Consider the following 18,818-nt stretch of genomic DNA (forward strand, 5'->3'; position numbering starts at 1 on the left):
TAAATTCAAAACACCATGAAGGTATAATTTTAGGTATATTTACTAGAAAATGCGCAAAAATTGAAATGCAAATTTTGACAAAAATAACACGGAATAGTAAAAGAATAACACCAATTTGGAAAAAAAAAATACAGAGAAATCAAAGTCCCTACTGAGTAGCCATAAATATAACAAGAACATCAGTAGTAATTGACATTTCTTACATTAGTTACGGTGACTCCTAACTCAATTTTTGACATATATACCACCGTTATTCTGGCATTTGTTGTAGCATGACAATAAATTTTGTATGTCTATACCATATGTGTCTGACACCTAAGACTGGAACCATCTGTACGGCAACTTAACTGTCAAAAAAACGTTGTCCTGCCATCAACCTCTTCTGCTGAATGAAGAGATGAAAGTCGGTACATGCAAGGTTGGGAGTGTATAGGGAGTGGTCCAATATCTCACTTGAAGTGGTGCAATAGAGCTCGCATGCACTCATCTGTATGGGGTTGCGGCCTTGTACGTATGAATTGTCTACACTATCTTATGACCATACTGTCGCTAATGACGTCGGGTCTGTATACCTCATACGATTGCTGCTGGTGGCTCTATGCCGGTGTCCACTTCTGAGCGTGCGAAAATCTAATTACTGTAGGTAAACCCAAGGGCAAAAGAAACAGTAGGCGAATTGTCCACCATCATTTTCATTCGGTCTGTATTACACAATGTGATGACAATGCATTGAAATAAAAACGTCAATAAGCAGAGAACAATGCCTGCTTCGAACAAACATAGTTTCATTCTTTAAGACAACACATGATGTAGAATAAAAAAGTAATCAAAATAGCGGTGGACAATTTGCTTACCATTATCTTTGCCGTTGACTGTACCTCGCAGTCTGCAGGAGTATATGGGAGCTGCCGTCTTTCTCCTACCACTGACCTAAAATGTCTGCACCAGACTACAGCCACATGCCACCTCTTCCTGCCTGCTGTCGAGCACCGACCACTAGTGGCGTGAACAGACACCATTGGAATTTATTTTCTCATTGTCATCGTGTGTAAACTTTCAGAATCTGTTATCAACAGCGTGTTTTTGTTTTAATATTTGATTAGCTAAATCAGACACCTGTACAATGCAGTAGATTCCCCTCTATAAATTTCTTGTGTTAATTTTTTAATATATATTTACTCTTTTCGCCAGCAATAATGTTATAACTGCATGTTGTCAGTTTCACAGTACTTGGATACACTGTGAATGTTTGTACTGAAGGAGAAGTCCCAATTTAAGGAAATGTGACACTTTGTTTTGTACGATTCCATTATTTCACTTTCAGAAACATTTACTCCCGAGAATGAAGTTTAAGGGTTTTTAGAGGTTTTGGTGCCAAGCAGACACTATGTGTTGCCATGTGTGCATCGAATGAGCTGCAAATTTGCCTGTCTTAAACCTCACTCGTATGTGCAAGGGTTAAGTTGTTTGCTTTGCAGAGAAAAGAGAAGTATGATACAAGTGTTGATGCATTGATAAATGCGTCTGCACTCATGGTTCTTGCAAGCAGTGTGTTCCGAACCTCAGTGGAAATATCAATAGGCTAAGGAGATTGATAGATTACAAAATTTCTTTTTTCATCAATGGCGCTTCACTCTAATCTCATTTAGTTGCAACTTTAAAAATAATCAAATATTGTATTGAAAACTGTCTGCATGTAAAAAAATCCCTGTAATAACCGCTCCCTAGCTTGTGAAATGAAATAATTTTCGAAATTCACTATTTTGCATTTTGAATTCAAATCATAATAGAAATGAAGTCAATTTCTCTGAAGATAATATTGGTACTTAACACAATCCATACCTGGATCTGTCCATTTTCAAAAACATGGATTTAGTTTATAATTGTCGGGAAAAATATAAAATTTGACCTGGAAAAGTCAGGGAATTTCATTTCTGCTCGTCTGTAGCCACCCTGACAGCGAATTAATTATACACTTTTTTTCTTTATAGGAGGTAAATACACATTGTTGTTATTATTATTATTATCACTAACGATGACTGAGGTGTAAGGTGTGAGCTTCGTTCCACCACCACCAAGAAATATTTTCAAATTAATTAATATAATTTTATTACATGAATAGGTGAAAGGACGGTATAGGGATAGCAATACAACGGCACGTATTCATTATTTAGCTTACGTATAGTTAATGTCGGCAAATTTGTAAAGAAATTACAAATGCACTGGAAAGGATATTAATATCAAATAGATAAAGAATTGAATATTTATTGAATATTAAAAAAGGATGTTAGATCCAGTTGACAAAAATTAAAGTTCATGTTAACATTTTATGCATATTATTATAAGTAGTAATAAATCTTCTTTGGAACTGTCATTCAAAGCCATTATGATTCCAATATAATCATTGCCTTCCAATAAGTTGGGCGGAAATTAACAACCCTCGATTAAACAAGTATATTTTCATATTTAATTTCAGTTAATTTATTATTTAATTTTAGTACTTAAGTCTTTCGGGGGGGGCGGACCCCATGAACCCCGTAAACATGTCCTAGACCACCAAGTACTTTCAGGTCAACGAAGCGCTGTTGCCAGAGTTCACAGCCAGTATACCTAGGTAATACTCTGAGAGACTTGTGTTGTGTACTGTACATATGCGATTAGTTCCATTATGGCAGTGATTCTTCTTATGACCTTTAAAATACGAAAATATACTTCCTTCTTGAACAAGTTTAGATCGTGGAAATATTTCTGTCGCCAAAGCATTTCGTTGGGGTGGGATCAAGGGAGGGACGACGACGACAAACTTATTTAATATTCGAGTCCTAAAAGTCCTGGTTCCGTCTCGAGTTGTACAGGCAAGCCTGAATCTGGTCTCCAGTCAAAATATATACGAAGTATAAACAACATGTACAGCGTATAGTCGCACCTACTTTCTCAGAGCATGGGCGTAATTTGACGGGGGCAAGGGGGCCAAATTTCCAGGTTTATTAAAATTTACAAGTTAGGGGACATGAGGAGCAAAGTAATAAAGAGTAATATTTGTGATTCCGGTAACATCACAGTTAACAGTTGGGCTGAAAAGTTCGTAGGCTAACATAGTAAAAAATATTTTTTTGACAAAATTCGATTTTATTATTCAATATAGTTGCCTTCGAGGACGATACAACGATTATAGCGGTCATACAATTTTTCGATGCCATTTTTATAGTACGATTTCTCTTTAGCCTCAAAATAGGCCTCAGTTTCGGCGATTACCTCTTCATCAGTGCTAAATTTCTTTCCAGCGAGCATTCTTTTAAGGTCTGCAAACAGGAAAAAGTCACTGGGGGCCAGATCTGGAGAATATGGTGGATGGGGAAGCAATTCGTATAATTTTGCCATCGTTTTCATTGATTTGTGACACGGTGCATTGTCTTGATGAAACAGCACTTTTTTCTTCTTCAAATGGGGCCGTTTTTTCGTGATTTCATCCTTTAAACGCTCCAACAACGCTATGTAATAATCGCTGTTGATGGTCTGGCCCTTTTTGAGGTAATCGATGAATATAATACCATGCGCATCCCAGAATACTGATGCCATAACCTTGCCAGCCGACTGTTGCATCTTTCCACGCTTTGGATTCGGTTCATCACGTGCAGTCCACTCGGCTGACTGTCGATTGGACTCTGGAGTGTAGTTATGGAGCCATGTTTCATCCATTGTAATATATCGACGGAAAAATTCGTGTTTATTACGGTTGAATATCGCTAAACATTGCTCCGAATCATCAAAACGTTGTTGCTTTTGATCGATTGTGAGCACGCGCGGCACCCATTTTGCACACAGCTTTTGCATGTTCAAATATTCATGCACAATATGTCCAACACGTTCCTTTGGTATTTTTAAAGTCTCAGCTATCTCGATCAACTTCACTTTACGATCATTTAAAATTATTTTGTGGACTTGTTTGATGTTTTCGTCGGTAACAGCCTCTTTGGGGCGTCCACTGCGTGCATCGTCTTCGATGCTCATTTCGCCTCGTTTAAATTTAGCAAACCACTTCTCAACGGTTGATTTTCCTGGTGCAGAGTCCGAATAATGTTTATCAAGCCAAGCCTTGGCTTCAACAGTATTTTTTTTCGCCAAAAAGCAATGCTTTATTAACACATTTTTTATCCATTTTTTCACAATAACAAAAGCTGCTTCACTCACAATGCTATATCTCACGAACTAATTATCCGGCAGCTGTGAAATTTATACACGTATCTTTTGAAGGTTAGTACTAAGTAAAAATCACATGGATTTAATTCTAGTAACGCCATCTATGAGTCAGCCTACGAACTTCTGGACGCTGTTTCTACTAGATGGAAAACTTTTCGAATCTCTTCCCCAAACTTAAGCCTCAGGTTTGATTCTATTGCCTCAAAATTAGGCCCCAAGTCTGATTCTGTCTCCTCAAAATTAGGCCCAGTTTGATTCTGCGCCCTCAAAATTAGGCCCCAAATCTGATTCTGCCCCCTCAAAATTAGACCCAGTTTGATTCTGCCCCCTCAAAATTATGCCCCAAATCTGATTTTGCCTCCTCAAAAATAGGCCCCACATCTGATTCTGCCCCCTCAAAATTAGACCCAGTTTGATTCTGCCCCCTCAAAATTAGGCCCAGTTTGATTCTGCCCCCTCAAAATTATGCCCCAAATCTGATTCTGCCTCCTCAAAATTAGGCCCCAAGTCTGATTCTGCCCCCTCAAAATTAGGCCCCAAATCTGATTCTGCCCCCTCAAAATTAGACCCAGTTTGATTCTGCCCCCTCAAAATTATGCCCCAAATCTGATTTTGCCTCCTCAAAAATAGGCCCCACATCTGATTCTGCCCCCTCAAAATTAGGCCCAGTTTGATTCTGCCCCCTCAAAATTATGCCCCAAATCTGATTCTGCCTCCTCAAAATTAGGCCCCAAGTCTGATTCTGCCCCCTCAAAATTAGGCCCAGTTTGATTCTACCCCCTCCAAATTAGGCCCCAAATCTGATTCTGCCCCCTCAAAATTATGCCCCAAATCTGATTCTGCCCCCTCAAAATTAGGCCCCAAATCTGATTCTGCCCCCTCAAAATTAGACCCAGCTTGATTCTCCCCCGTCAAAATTAGACCCAGTTTGATTCTGCCCCCTCAAAATTAGGCCCCAAATCTGATTGTACCCCCTCAAAATTAGGCCAGTTTAATTCGCCCACTCAAAATTAGGTCCCATGTTACGCCCATGTGTCAGAGTATGGAAGTAAACTTTCCTCGATAAAGTATTTCTACTTGACTCTGCGTTTCGGCTTACCTCTAGAAACTGAATTTCATCTGGAATATGTATGGAAACTACGCCGCACCGGGCTCACAATTGTCACTAACAAATTGACATAAAAATGATTGCATGACTCATTTATACACAGGTAATGTGGTATGTCGTAGCAAGTAGTATAGTAAACAAGGGGGTCTGGGGGCACTTTCCCTCCCCCGAGATATCTTGAAAGGCTTCATATAATTCAAATTTTGAAATTGTAGCTTGAAAACATGGACGAGGATGTTGTTAAAGACAGCAGATGAAGTGCCTACGCAAATTATCCTTGTGCTAGGGGTGCTTTATGAGAATTCTCGTAACTGGGGCAAAGCATCAGCCCACATTTCCTCCACTTTAAGTACTGCTGCCCCCCCCCCCGAGAAAAAAATCATGCGGGCGGTCTTGATAGTAAAGTGTGTTGGGTTTAGCTAAATAGGTATTGCAAATATAACAAAGTATTTTTAAGGCCTGGGAACCCGGCCCTTAATATATTTTAAATGGCAACGTCCATCACTACCGTACAGTTAGGCAACACACACAACACATTGCAGGGAAGCATGTATTTCAGGATGTGGGTGTCCCGTTTTTATTGCCGCTGACTGTACAGTGATTACAAGGTGACCACGTTACCACTACGCCACCGCTACGATGCGAGTAAAAGTATACTAATTACTTACGAAGCATTAACGGTTCAGTTTAATGTTTGTCACAATGTATATCAGCGTCTTTAAAAAGTTTCCTCGCGTGACTTCTCCCGTCTCCAAAGAAACCTAGTTTATTATTCCTTAGATAGTTGGAACGAACTTTCAGTCTTGTCGTGCCAGAATGGTTGCATGCAAGGAACAAGCTGGAAGCAGGAAGTTCAAGAGCACCCCTGAGGTCAAAGAAGCACTCACGCAGATGGAGCAACTTTCGTCTGTGTCTGTCCCCAGTGGGCAGATTTCTAACCTCATTCCTATGGATGCCTGCACAAAATTTTCTCGGGGGAGGGAGGGGAGTAATATTAATAATAAATGAGTCCTTCCCACAGGGATACATCGTGCTCGTACATTAAAAATCGTGTGACGTAATGGTTATAATATAATTGTTACTATTTATTATTAGAAAGCAATTTTAAATTGTAACCAATATATCCAGTGTTCTATCCAAACATAAATACTCGTACATACATATATTAACCATAACAATATTATTATTCATTTTACTTTGTTACCGTTAACTTTTTGTTTATAAAAACCTATTTGTTTGTGTGTGTGTGTGTGATATTTATTGGTAAAGGTAAGGTAAAGTTCCCTGTGCACGTAACCCCATGCCATGAAGGCACATTTAGGGGAACTGGGGGTAGGGCTCCACACATTCTCGATCTCGGACATTTTGAAGGTGATGTAATCAGCACCACGCTTCGGCTGTTTTTACCCACCATCAATATTTATTGAATTTTCAAAATGTTTTCAACAATTACTAAACCAATGGGCTGGCCCATAGCCAGTAGTTTATTTTGTGGGGGACTCATCCCTTATCAGCAGCCGCCAACTAAAGGCGAAAAAGTGGAGGGAGAAGAAGCATTGAAGACGGATTTCTCAGTATATTACAATTTATTATACAAGACATTTAATCCTGATAAGGAAGTAATTACCACTATACATTATTTAATTGATATATTAGTAGGTTTTCGGTGGGGGCTTCAGCCCCGGAGCCCTCCCATTGGCTACGTGCCTGCTAATGGGAGATGTCTGGACCTGTTGAGCATTCCCTTTATATACGGTCGTGATTACACGGTAGGTGGGCGGTAGAATTTTGTTTTTAATTACTTTCCCAATATACAGGGTGGCCAAGAATTAAGGGACACCTTTTGATCATCAATTACGTTTAACAATGAGAACATATTTATAATATTGGCTTAAGAGGATCTAATGCAATATTTTGCTTCTCTTGGAAAGTTTACTCTGAATTGTGCCACATTAACTTAACTTTAAATACACATTTGAAATGTTCTAGACCATCAACTTTGGGGGGGGGGGGGGGGCTATGACCAGAGACAGCAAAACACATGACTTATTACTATATACTAAGTATATAATTATGAGTATTATTAACATTTTTAGTAAAAAGAGTTTCAAAAGAAGATGTGCATGAACTAGCAGAGTGAATGGGACGTTTGGGCTACAAATGGCTCTCACATGACATTCAGAACGAGATCATTGATATATTAGGGAGATCTGTTTTGCGCTCCGTGGTAGCAGATATATGAACAATTGACATTTTGCATAAGAACTGTAAATGAAAATTTTAATATTTTTGAGGAATTCATGGGCTTTTACGAGATTCCGAACACTGCGGCCAAAACTTAAAAAAGGGAGGGTGTAAGTCATTCATTAATTGATTTCAGTGATCTGACCCCCCCCCCCCCAATAATTTTGACAAGTCGGCGCCCCTGCTATGTAGTTTACTTTAATGTAAGTTGTATGTTTCACATATTGTTGCAAGTTTAACAAAGGCATGCATCTTTTTCGGCTTCCCTTTCCCATACCATAAAAAAGACAGATGTATTGCGAATGAAAGACGTAAATTGACGATCTTTCAAAACTTGTAACGAGACGTTATGTGACGTTTCTCACGTTTCGAGATCTGGTTCATTGTTTGGTCATAAAAGTGACGAATGCCTATTGCATCACCTTGTATTACGTCATTTTAATGATACAACAATTTGCAGTAGTCCACAGTAAGCTGACTTACGATCCAGTCTGTTGATTTCTTGCGATTGCCGTTCCGTTGCATAGTATACGCTATACTGGAGAACAGAGCGTTTGTTAGTGAATATTCATGACGTAAATATGGCGAAAAACAACACATGAGACGCAGTGGCGTGCACTCCATTTTGCCATCTTTTCCTGCCTTTGAAGTTCTTTTTTTTTAGGAATATTGGATCAAAGGGAGGTTATGACCCCACCAACCCTCCTTAGGCACGCCACTGATGAGACGTTAGTGACGGATTGGCGGGAACCACAGTTTTCCCTCTCAACTTTTTTTGTTTATGTATCTGGAGCTTCATCTCCCCCGCCCCCTACCTACTTCGAAATAATTTCCTATTGAAAAGCTGATATTGAGGTTGGCCCATCCCCGTAGAGGTATGCACCACACATAACGTCTTGGAGGCAAGTTTCAGGATCTACAGCTGTCCCACTTTTATTAGCTGTTCATAAGATTTGTAAAGATTTGATTCATTTGGTTTATTTCACTTCGCTTTTCTACCACTATTGGCTAATCGCGAAGATGGGGATGAGTGATGAAATTGATGGACACTCGCAAATACCCATGCCCCGGCCGGGATTCGAACCCGGGACCTCTTGGATGCCATTGTCCCTCCCTCCCTTCTGGGACGTCTAAAACAAATCCGCCACCACGACAAAATAGGAAAGAATAGATGTAAATATGTATGGGTATCTAAGAGGGAATATAATTAAAGAATAAAAAAATGTCAAGTAGCTTGGATTTCATTCTCATCTCCATGAGCACCGCATGAAAGTTTATGAGGAGAGGAGAAAGGAACGTTTCCCTTCATAGATTTGATTTTCCTAAAATAAAATTGGCCAATGTAGTAATCTCAGTCCATCGTCAGACATGCTTGAAACGGCAATTGATATCACATTGTGATCAAAGGGTCCGAGGTTCGATTTCCGGCAAAGACACGGTGCACAAAGGTTCGAATCCCACATTCAATTGTAAGTCCAGTACCGATTAGCCTATCTCCGCATAAAGTAAACGTCTACCGAACTCTGGAAATATATTTATGTGCATAACATTATAGGCGTACAATAAATAACAAAAGTTGAGATTAAATGTTACAAAAAGTAAATAAATTGACTCGAGCTAATACTGAAAGGAACCGAGTGTGTTCTCGATTGCCAAGTGGTAATGCTGTTGTCGGCTTCTAGTCGAGGGGTCCTGTGTTCATTTCCCGGTGGGGGCACATAGTAGTTCGGATCCACTTTAAACTGTAGGTCCAGTCCTGGCTAGCCTTTCCGTGCATAGAGTGGATTTAAAACAACAAATTAAGTAAAAAAAAATGCACAAAAAACAAGGACTCGCTTGAATATTTCGTACCAGGGAAATATAGGTACCAGATTAACCGTATTCGTATACACGCTCATTGCACGTTATCGTGAATCAAAACATAATCGTTATACTATTGTAATATATTCTAGCTCCTCTTCATTCAAATCAAGTAAGAAAATGTATGTTTCCAGTCTGCTGGAGCGAGCTAAAAATAGCCAGAGTTTCCATAACGTAAACATTTGGGAAAGTGTTTCAACACTTACCTTGCTGAATTATCCACGAAAGATGTACAACAGATCCAAACAATGTGTGAACTCAGAAACAAAACAATGCACGTTTCTAAACCGTAACATTTGATGATAAAACCCGAAATTACGATCGCAAAATGAACGCACGAAACCGAAACACACACACCACTTCGCTCTGCTCGTGAAACACTGTTTTCTCGCTCGTTCGCAAGGACGAAAAGTTTTGCTTGCTCAAAAGTCGAGACTCTCTCTCCGCTTCCCGACAGGTACGACGGCTGCGCAGGTAGGCTGGCCGGCGGGCCTCGGCCATTTGTATGCCTCGAGAAGTTAGTTGCCTACATCACTCGTCCAGCAGCCAATGGAGATTCAGAAATTTCCACCTAATATGGAGAAACGCATAGTACTACCACCAGTCGACGTTCATGAATTAGAAATTTACGTTTGAATGTGTGCGTGTGTGTGTGAGAGAGAGAGAGGGGGGGGATACAGAGAATGAAGGATGATGATACGGGGCAGTGGCGGATCCAGAAATTACTGTTGGGAGGGGCGAATTTCAGTCAGGTACCTCACCGAACCTACAATTACACTGTTTTGTATGGGAAAAAAAAAGAGCTATATGGTTCTTTTAGCAGGAGACGACTATGCTGTACGGATTAGGGCGGAGTAGATGGTTATTATTGTGCATTGTTATCCATTGGCGTAGCAATATATTGCGGGAGATCAGAATGCAAAGCCCCGATCCGTTCTTCAAATTTACATCTCAAAGTGCATAGATACAAAATCTGCAGGCATACGTCTGTCAGCAAAAGTATTATGAAATTTAAATACCGTATTTCTTCGAATTCCAGGCGAATGTTTTCCTCGGGTCTTTCATCTTGAAAAATTAGGTGAAACTTGAATTCGATGGCTTATTCATCAGAGTATGTATGCATAAACAGGGGTACAAAAATACAGGACGCCTAAAAATTTTCAAATTCTGTGCTAAAAAATGTGTTTTATATATATATATTTCTAGTTCGCTTATGGAAATTTCCATTACTTTTTTTTAAATAACGAGCACAGTATATGTTTTTTTTTAAATGTTTGTGTGTTTTCTGAATCACGTGTTACATTACATCATAATAATAAACATTGTTGCTAGCCGAATTTTAGAATCTGTGGCGATGTAGTCGAGTCGGCCATATATTAGAATTATTGCATAGTTTATCATGGTGTTACCAGTTGAACCTTCTTGAGGAAGACCACTCTCGCGCAAGAATTAATTACTTTTAATTTCAATCCAGTCCAATTAAGATCATATTTCAAAATGTATAGCTTTATCTTAGTTGGATTCTTGGCTTTCTTAGACCATATTTGAAAATAAAAAAAGGAGCTGGCTGCTGAGGACTGGCGCACGCAAAAGGGGAACTGAAGGGGCTACACCCCTCTCCGAAATTCTGAGAAACTCGGGGGGGGGACGAGAGTGGCAAATGCAAAGCCTCCTTAAAATACCCCCGTTGCCATTTTGAAAAAGGAAAAATCTAAAAATATGAAATATCGTATTGTGTATGCACCCCCCCCCCCCGAAACAACCCCACCCTTACAATTCCAATCCTTCCCGAAAAAGAAAAATCCTGCATACGCCAGTGCCTGAGGAAAATGAGCTGGCGGCTGAATTCTAACCCTGGGAGTAAATATACCATGATATTAGTGTAATATAGAATGAAGTATTTTCAAATTTCTGTAATCAATTTTTTTCCTAGATGATTTACCGCCGGCCCCCGTGGCGGAGTGGTTAGCACATCGGGACACGACGCCAGGGGTCCCTGGTTCGAATCCCGGCCTGTGCATGGATGTTTGTGAGTGTCCACTCATCAATTTCATCGTATCATCACTCATCCCCATCTTCGCAAATTAACCAAAAGTGGCACAAAAAGCGAAGTAAAATACAGCAAATCAATCAATCAATCAATCGATGATTTACCGAAGTGGAAGTACTGTTAAAAATATCACCCTTAACGAAATTTTGTTTCCTTAAAATTTGTTGTGTTAGAACAATCAACATTTCACAACAAAGAGTCAGTCTGTTTTTAGTAGTGAGCTCTGTGATTTGTTCTTATGCTGGTGTTCCTGGAAATAGGTGCTCAGTGAGCCAGCTTTTGCAATGTGCACATCAAACGGACATTAAAAATGGAGAGACAGAAGCATCACTCATAAGATGCAGTACTTAAACATAAAGTTATTTTGTGTGCTGAGGAATTTGGAAACTGTGAATCCGGTCGTCTATTTACCGACTCCGTTCGTCGTTGGAGACGTCAACGACAGCAATCTGTCGTGATCAGCCTCTCTTTTATACATGGGAAGAAGTGGTACAGTTGAAAGGTATCTCTCTCCCTTCATTTCATTTCCTCCACTTCCAGGGGTTCCTTTCAGGGCTGCTAATATTCCTATCAGCATATATCAACAGGTGAATAACTAGGAAGAGCGACGCATAGCGTTACCAAGAATTAGGAAGGATACTTAACAAAACTTGCAGGGTTAATGATGAGGGAAAACGCTCAAAACCCTTTTAAAATCATAGCTTAGCTGCATAGCTGGGAGAGACCTGCGCTCGATCACCAGCTCTGAACTTCGAAAGAGACGAAGAAAAGTGAGCGGAAACATCCATCGCGACACTTTTCGCACTGAACTAGGCTTCGTGGCGGTTCCTCTCTCGAACCTTTAGGCCACCCTCTGTCGTCAGCGTCCTCGAGCACAAATCGCCTTCGAAAAATTATACAATCGCAGCTATACCATAAACAAATTCACGAAGACAAAGCGTCCATCCTCATCTATACCTTCCTATTTCCTTCAATCAACTTTCATTATCCAATTTCATCTGCTTCTTCACCTCGGCTAAAACTCAGTGGGCTAATGGGATTCTCTGACCCCTCTCAGGTAAGGGAATGGTAATAGACGTGCCTTTGGTATGAGGCTTCGACCATTTTAATTTATGTTGGCATAGGCTACGGGAAAGGAGATTAAATAAATGAATAACATCTGCTTCTGAAGAAAATCTGCGTCTTCAGTGGGCTTCTTTATGGGCAATTCTTTTCCTGAAGATGGTTTATTTTAAGACTCTTTTATAAATTTATATCTTAGTTACAGATCTCCATAAATAAAGGACAGAACAGATTTCTTTCTCATAGTTAAATCTATGCAACTCTTGCAATTTATTACAGAATATGGATCAAGCTGTCATATCCGTTATATAAAGGCGACCAGGCGCTTGCTTGGAACTTTATGAACGCTCCTTGACGTAATGAAGCATAACTTTGACATGACTGGCGAATGTTTTGAGTATTGAATATAAATTGGACATTACGGTCTGGCTTCAAGATATGTGCAGAAATACAAACTGCTATAATTCATAAAATATTAGAGACATCGACTTGATATCGGGTATGGCAACATGTTAGCATGTTCACAGGGCGAAACCTAACCATGCCAGATACCAATAACGAATAACGTGAGAAATAAATAATAATCATGGAGACAAATAATCTGAACTTATTCTTCCGTATGATGGCATGTTAGCATGCCCACAGGGCGAACCTACTCATATGGCAGAATAACATTAAGTTCTGTGCTTTATGCAAAAATTGAATATATATTATGTATATTGCGTATAAGTTTCGAAGAAATCAAACTGAATTATCACAAAGGTTGAAAGCAATCGTAAATTAACTTATTCTCATGCATGGTGACATGTTATCATGTCCACAGGGCGAACCTACCCATGCGTCAGAATAACATTAAGATTAAGATATAATTTAAAATTTCAGAGAGCTTCAAAATAAAGTTTAAATTAACTTATTCTTTCGTATGGTGACATGTAAGCATGTCCAAAAGGCGAACCTACCCATACGACAGTATAACTATGTCTCTAAGTTAATTTGAGAAAAAAGACTAAGTTTTTGAACCTTCCCATAAAGGGAGCTGAGTATTTAAGATGTCACCTCATCGGAGTCGGTGATGAAAATGCCCCCCGAATTAGGTTCCGAGGCTGTATTTATACCCTCGCATGTCAAGCAGAGCGTCTCCCGTGGCACAAAAGATAAACATAGCTACAGCTGTGATATACGTGTATAATTAATTTGTGTATAATGGCAATATCTTAAAGATTAAACAGTATGTTCCATAAGGTTCATTTTTCTAAGTCTAAACCAACAATTGTGACCCTTGAAGTTTCTATAATATTCTCTACTACAAAGTTGTCACATTCTTAAAGAAACTTCTTTCCAATGTCCATAAGGCTTATATTACTAATAACTTCAACTGAAATTTAGTTCTTATGGCTTTCATAATAGTTTGATTCTAAAACTGAGAACACATATTTTTAACTAATTGTAAACGATGAAAGATTTTGCTTTCATGAAGCTTGCAAATAACAAACACGAAACTTTTCGAATGACAAAATTATGTTATTAGGTCAACCATTAAATATCTTATTCTTCATAATGTTTTATAGTGAATAGAGAAAGGATAATAATTAAGAATAATATTAAATATGACCGAATCTTTGATATGGTTCGGGAGGATCATATCACAGTCTCCTGCCGTGGAGGCTGTTAGTCCATTCTTCCTTCCACTCCTGGATGATCTGGGAGTTAATTATGAAATGGTAGTGTTTTTTTAGTTTGTTTTTTTACATATATTGTATATTTTAGGTAGTCTTCTCAAATTGCTCCGTCGAAATAAACTATCGCGTTGTAGATGATGAATATGTATGGGTTTGTAAGCGAAATTGGAAGTCTGAACGTGTTCGAACCCATTGCTACCAATTTATTTACTACAGGCTCAGCTTTTGAAGTTACGTAATCCATATCATCGTTGCATTCCTCGTGATTTCACACCTAGATATTTAGCTTCCTTTACTCTTCTAAAATTTTTCTCTGAGTTTTATCTGTGGGTGTTTATTAGCATTCAGCTTACCTTTTACGATTATAAAGTGGGTCTTCTGGGTGGCAATCGCCAATTTCGCAGAATCACACAAGTCCTCGAGAGAGTTTATCGCAATACTGATCTATCTTTCCAACTCCGTCCTTGAATTACCTTCCATAACAATTATTACGTGATCTGCAAAGTCTGTGCTTGTGATATCCGAAATATTTCCTAATTTTTTGAGAGATGGCTACAAGTTTAGATTCCACAATTCGCGTCCTAGAATGAATCCTTACGTTGTTGATTTTGAGGCCGTGAAGTTAGACGTCTGATGTGCTTTCCATCTGATATGGACAATCTATGTCTCTCAAGATCCTGAAAAGATGGGGCCAACTAGCATTGGTACAGGTAGATGCCAGTTCAAAGCCTCACAACGCCGTCAACGTCTCTACCATCTGTGAGGGCCTCTTTCTTTCAGTTGGAAGAGGGACGCAAGGCCATTTGTACCTTACAGCCTTGTGCCGGAGAACCAACTGCAAACGACTTGATATATCGATTCTAAATACACTCGATATAAATGTCGATTGAATCTGTGTATAACAAGATCTCGCTTTCATGTCCACAGCGACCTCTTGTAATACACCATTCTTCCTTTTGAGTCTGCAAGTACTAACATGTTTAAATCTACGGTAATGAAAATTACACAAAGCACTTGAAATACCTATCACTCAACCTAACCTACAAGTTTAAGGAATTACTTCGCAGACCCAAAGGGAAGAACCGTTAGTGGTCTTACATTACATACCTACTATATGCATACCTACATACTCGCTATCAAGACTTACTTCATTACACACCTACATTTGCCTGAAGTAACATGGGAAAATCTCAGGGATTACAGTCATTACTGTAATTTTACTGTGACAAGCTGGCCAAGTTCACCCCAGCATAACTACAGTGGATGCTAGGCAAACATAGGACCTTCCCGACCCAGCAATATTCCAGAGCAGACGAACTCGTACTAGCTCGGAAAACCTCATGTACTATCACACCGTAGTATAGGGCCACCAACGCATAGGCAGGCCCGTTGTCCTAGGTGGAACTTCCACGAGGTCTCCTACCAAACGGTAGGGAAAAACCTTATCGGTAGAGGTCCTACAGTTTTTCTTGCCATCTGAATAACAAGAATCCTTGAGATATTGATAGGGTGGAAACGTAATGTGTAAAGTGCTTTAATTTTTTTAAAAAAATACTTGATTAGCAACTATAGTGTGTTTAATATTCAAACAGGGCATAGTCGTGTTCCAGCAAGAACCCAAGTTACTTCAGGAAAATCCCGTGTGTTATATTTTGTTATAACACACAGGATATAACTAGTAGATAAAATAGCAGATAAAGAGAATATCTAGCATTCATTCTGCAATCTAATCTGTCAAGCTGTATACTGCAACGGTGATGGGATTCTATGAGTTCACTAGGCGCCATGTAACTGAAACCTGGTTGGCTGGCTTTGGCACAGACCTGTTGGCTACAGGGTTTATGTATTTTAGATAAAGACCTTTGAACATATATAGCGTTAATAAGGGTCCTTGGTTCGAAAGCCGGCCTGGGAATGGGTGTTCTTTGTGACTGTCCCATCATCTTCATCTTCGCGAGTAGCCAAAAGTGGCAGAAAAGCGAAGTAAAATAAACCAAATCAATGTAGCATTAATAAGAAAACCACGCCGTTTCGGTAACCGAGTGTGTTAAGTGGCCGACTTTCGATCTTGCCACAGGAGTTCCCGGCTTCTAATCTCGATCTGGGCATGGGTGGCCTTGTAAGGGCCCTTTGTTTAACTTAATCACATCACTCATTCGCATCGTCGCTGTTACTCATAAATTACAGAAAAGCGACTGAAAATAATAAAATTCAAATACTTATCTTTACGTACTATCCTGCAGCTGCCAACATCTCTTCACTATTGAATAGAAATCCGGTATTAAGAACTTTTACCTTAAGTAAAAGAAGCTGTCGGGCGTTCAAGTTTTGGATGTAGTTTCATAGCTACTGTAACGAGCTTCAACAATGAACAATAACTGTTGCATATTAAACATTGTTGTGCTGTTTTGTGTTAGGTCACGTACACTTACAAAATAATGTTGAATGTTAAATAAGAATTTTTAGGACTTAAAGAATGTAAATATTGAAACTGAACGTGAAGTTAGTAAATCTCTGGACTTAACTCATTTTACTTTTTTTTTTTTTAATATAGCCATCTAGACATCGTTGCTCTTGACCTGTATCACTTCATTTTCGATTTCAGAATTATTGTGAATCTCATTTTATTGTGTACGTCTGAAATGTTCTTGTGGTAATTGGTCATATTTCGAAAGACATTTCACCAAATACATGAAGTTTCCTTAATTTTCTGTTGTTTCTGCTGTGTATAATGTTTCTCGGTGTTCTCGAACAGCTAAATTATGAGTAGTCAAAAGTTGTGTTTATGCTTATCAACTTTTGTAAGATAACGTTTCATTGTTGTTGTTTGGCTTCCTGAATATTCTAAAATCAGACGACTGCCAGCCGGTTTACTTAAAATACTAAATAGTTCACGTGTTCATTTAAATTGTAATGTTTCACTGGAATTTATAACCGGTTAAAAACATAATGTTGTAGTTTTATCGCCCACAAAAAATAACCCTTTATATATGAATCTAGTTGATACCGTCTGGACGATATTTTTTCAATATCGCGATAATATCGTCTGGACGATATATCGCCCAACGCCAATTCTTCCACACCCCACCCCTATATGCCTTCATGGCACGCTGCAATATGCTTTACGAACGAGCGTCTAAATTTAAAATCAAACTTCAAGACAAGCACGCTGATCCAAACGAGGCAACGACAACAAAAATAACAAATTCCATCTGTTTAGACAGAACTTAGCTAGTGTACTCTCTCCCGGGAATATATGAAACAAGGCCGCGCATAAGGGGAGAAAGCGAGTTGGCGGAGCGAGGCAGTACGCACTGCAGCTAACAGCTGGTAGCTGCAGCCGCATTTTCCTCTTCGTGCACTCACTTCCCCCTCTCACGCGTTTATTAGTCCAGCCCTCTCGACTCACTACTTGCCCAGAGACTTGTTTCGTTCGCCCTTCCTGATCGAGACAGGTAAGATATGAGGTTGTTGCTCTCAAGGGTAGGCAAGCGGAGGAGTGAGAGAGCTGCAATCTTCAATCTCTTATAACTACTGATGAATGCATTTATATATATATATATAAATATTCCGACTAAAAGTTTCACAATTTTTGCGTAAAATTGGATTCTGCAAAGGCGAGGGGTCCCCACTTGAAAAAATGAAGTTGTTATCGATTTCACCGACATGGATTTCTATCCAGGACATAGCTATATTTCTGCATTATATTTTTCGCACAGGACATTTTTAATACGATATGTATTTTGCGATATACGTATTTATAACATTCATTGTAATTGGATCGCTCCATATTGTAAGAAAAGAGTATTAAGTGTTTCCTATGAGTTACATTTTCAAATAGCATAGTCAAGGGAAGAACATTACACCATACATTATCAATGATAAAACACTCAGCTGAGAAGAACATGCATTCATGAATACTGTTTTATAATTTCCATACTCAGTATTTACTCTTGAAAATTAAAAATAGCTGCAAACTCATTAATGCAACTTATCACTTGCATGTCAACTCCTCCAGTCCTTCTTAACCAATAAGTTGCAAAAGCTTTGAAAATAAACACTGGCTTATTTTATTGCAAGGCTGGCGGAAAGTACGATTGAGAGCTGTATAATTATTGATACGTCCCAAAAGCATTTCATTTCTAAAATCCAAGACTGTCCCAGAAAACCTGGACGTTTGCCAACAGGGTCATTCCATGTCAGATCAACCAGACCATGGTACCCATGATCTCAGATTTTGCTGAAATTTGTCACGTTTAATCCTTCCATGATGGTGAGAAACCACATACTTTCTCTTGTCCCTAACTTGTCTGGTTTAATTTTTATAGCCCCTCAAACGTTCAGTGATTCATCCTTTCTTCCCAGAGCCTCCAAGTGTGGACTGCACTATCTCAGAAAAATAATCCTATCTTCCTTAGAAATTATTCCAATGTTAACCAAACAATAAGGATTCCAGAAAAAATATGCTAACATATCATATTTATATTTAAGTACACTAATAAATTAATAAAATATTATTGTGTAATTTTTTTAACAGAAAACATGGTATACTAAAATTTGAATTATTATTGAAAGGGAAAGGTGCAACGCCAACACAACTATTTTTTTAATTAAC

At 39.0% G+C, this 18,818-nt stretch overlaps 1 protein-coding gene across 1 annotated transcript in view; it reads right to left on the reverse strand.

Moving 5' to 3' along the window:
* The window catches only part of wgn (Tumor necrosis factor receptor superfamily member wengen), a 61,201-nt gene extending 51,424 nt beyond the window's left edge, over positions 1-9,777 (reverse strand). Inside the window, exon 1 of the mRNA XM_083133532.1 lies at positions 9,619-9,777. The gene's annotated coding sequence lies outside the window, so the exon portion shown is untranslated. The remainder of the gene's footprint in view (positions 1-9,618) is intronic.
* Between the last annotated feature and the right edge of the window lie 9,041 nt (positions 9,778-18,818).

This window comes from Lepisma saccharinum, chromosome 13 (genome assembly GCF_977018435.1).
Source record: "Lepisma saccharinum chromosome 13, izLepSacc3.1, whole genome shotgun sequence".
In the NCBI taxonomy this organism is placed as follows: Eukaryota; Metazoa; Arthropoda; class Insecta; order Zygentoma; family Lepismatidae; genus Lepisma; species Lepisma saccharinum.